Consider the following 3,097-nt stretch of genomic DNA (forward strand, 5'->3'; position numbering starts at 1 on the left):
GCAGGATTCAAACTAGTCTGGGGGAATGCAGCCTGCAGCAGAGTCCACAGATCTGTAATGGAGAATGATTCAGTTCAAAACTGGGAAGGGAGAAGGATGGTTGATATTGTTCTAGAAGATCTCCCAACATTTCAAAGGTGTTTCTTTCAGATCAGTGAATGATTCTTGTAAAGCATCTCCTGGAATGAACTTCTGAGACCAACCATCAGCCTGAAAATTAATGTGTGAAAGAAGAATTTCTGTGTCTGTTCAGACTGTTGCTTTCAAAGCAACAGCCAAAACTGTCCATCCTATGAATGATACATAGATATATACATAGTATAGCAGTAAGGATACAGAGTTTCTTCAGGTCCATGAATGAGGTATTCAACAGATGACCTGGCTCAGGAATTAAGGAAATTTGTGCCAACTCTTGAGACCTGAGCTCCTTCCCTATGAGCCCCATGATTGAAGAAAAGAACAAACTTCAGACAACTTGTATCAGATTTTTATGTAGTTCATTTTTCCGGGTCTTGGTCCACAGAAGGAAGGAATTCTATTTTTCCATTTCTTGTTTGTCCTATAATACTACTTCCTGATGCACTCATGCAAATATATTACTGTGGATTTCATTGATATATTACTTTTTATATTTGAATTCAGTTGTCAATAACAATATGAAATAAGAAGTACTGTATCAAAGGATCATATGAAAATCATACTAAGGGAATGGGGCCATTGGTAATTTATAACTGAGCTGAAACTCTTAAGACAAAACTGTTGTAAACGGTCTTCTCTAGATTCCTGTTGTAGAACCCGGTGTACCTAACAGAGAGTAAAGGATGAATCTCTCTGTAAAGAGAAAAGGGATTTATCACAATGATCACAGGCTGTGGACCACATAATTTAACAATGGATAGATATTTGGAAAGTTCAAGAATCCAGGAGTTGAACTGTCCACAATCATAAATGTCTCAAGGTCATTATTATATGGTTAAATCCTCAGTAAGCAGGTTCTATTGTCTGTGAGGGTGTGGCAGCAATGTGAGTACAAGCAGGAAAAGGTAAAAGCTTCTTTCTTCCAAGTTTTCTATGGGCTTCAATTAGAATGCATTGTTAAGAATGCATCAAGATTGCCATTTTTCAATAGACCAGAACCTTATACTGAACGTTCTTTTCAGGGAAGCTGCAGCCTCATAGGATGGCTCAGGAGTATGGGAACTGCAAGACCCAGTGTGAGAAGATATTCCTGTTCATGGAGCCCACCTTCCAGTATTGCAGAAATACCCAAGAAATCCTCAATCAACTCCCTTTCAAACATGGTCTTCTGGGATTTGTAGACATCACAGCCACTAACAACACCAATTCAATTCAATTTTACTTACAACAGCTCACTGGAGTGAGAATAGTCCCTTTGTTCTTTTTTGGTAATCAAAGACTTCAAAGGCAGACGCAGTGATCTAATCGCCCTGCAACTAAATGGGGAACTGATGACATGGCTGAAGCAGATTTGAGCTCTGCTGTTATGAAAGGAGTGGCAGTAAATCCCATGCTGACAGCTGTCATCCAGGCATGCTGAAGGCCAGTGCACCTGAGAGTTGATGTGTGACATGGAGGAATGGAGGAGGACAGTATTTTTCTTGTGACTTGGATTTTCAAAAAATTGTCTTTTATTCTATTCCTCAGTGCTTAAATATGATACATATATATACATATATATGTATATATATGTGTGTGTGTGTGTGTGTGTGTGTGTGTGTGTGTGTGTGTGTGTGTGTGAGTTAAATGAGACTTGTATGTCTGGTATATTAAGAAAGCTTACCTGGTTGATTATTCTTAATGTCATCTTGAATCTGTTCACAAGGATTTTATTGAGAATATGTGTGTATCGGTGTAAATTATTCTGTAAAACTCAGTCTTCCTCTCCTTGTGTCAGTCGTCTGTAATTCTTTCTCCCTCTCTCTTTACTTTTCTGTTTACCTCATTTTCCTCCTTTCTCACTCTCTCTCTTTTATTCCCTGTCAATTGTTGGATAATTCCAGATTCAAAATAGAATTTTAATGTATCAATCCTTTTGTCTACTTTATGGAACAATCTAAGAAACTTTCAATGCTTTTTAAATGTATAATCAAAATTTTAAACTGAATACATGTGGTCCTATGATATTTTAGGAGGGAGATATTAAATGCCCTAACTGTCATTTTTCAGTATAGTCCGGTTTAAATTATGCATATTAAGGTGATTTAATATTGGTATACCCAGTACATCCAGTAAATCACTATTAGTTTAAAAAATATTCTAGATTTGGGACTGTAAATATAAAAAGTGTTTTCTCCATGTCTCCTCTCTTCTCTTTAATTTTGTTAGTTCTGCACTTTCTTTAACTAACTTGGACAGAGGTTATGCCAATCTTGCTAATTCTTTCCACGAATGAACTCTTCCTTTCATTCATTATATTGTTCTCCTCATTTTACTGATTTCAGCCATGATGAGTTGGATATACATGGTATACCCATTTCACAAGGCTCAAAGGCCACCCTGAAACAAGGTGCAAAGAGATTGTAGGTGCCCAAAATGTGGTGTTGATTATAGGGAAAGCATGTCTTCTGGATACACAGAGTGCTCACCTCATGACACATAGCAGCTGTGGTTCCCTGCACAGCTTCAAGCCAGTAAACAGTCAAGAATGCAGTGTAAGAGCCTGAATGCTGTTACTCCTAACTGACACACTATGGACAGTTAGGGTCTTCTGTTGGAGGGTTCAACGATTTTTGTAAGGGATTATCATTGGGTTATTAAACATCACTTTAATGTAGAAGATATACAAACATAGGATTCAAAGAAATATAGTGATATAGGTAAAATAAATGGGAAAATTATCAAAATATTTTTGTGGAAATTCTCAAAAAATAAAAGAATTAAAGTCTATTCCTCAATATTATGTACATAAAGAATGTTTTATTATAGAAGGGTGTTTCATACAGTGACCTTAATGAATTCTGTTAGTTACAACAGATCTGCCAATTCTGTGAGTTTAGGGAGGGCACATTTTCTGATTTGACCTTAGTAAATTAAAGTGGCTAATTTCAAATATATGAGAAAAGGATCCTCCAAAGAT

The 3,097-nt window shown here is 36.6% G+C and overlaps 1 pseudogene; it reads left to right on the forward strand.

Moving 5' to 3' along the window:
• LOC108353398 (glutaredoxin-1 pseudogene) lies at positions 1,182-1,509 on the forward strand (annotated as a pseudogene).

Source organism: Rattus norvegicus, chromosome Y (genome assembly GCF_021556685.1).
Source record: "Rattus norvegicus strain SHRSP/BbbUtx chromosome Y, alternate assembly SHRSP_T2T, whole genome shotgun sequence".
Taxonomy (NCBI): domain Eukaryota; kingdom Metazoa; phylum Chordata; class Mammalia; order Rodentia; family Muridae; genus Rattus; species Rattus norvegicus.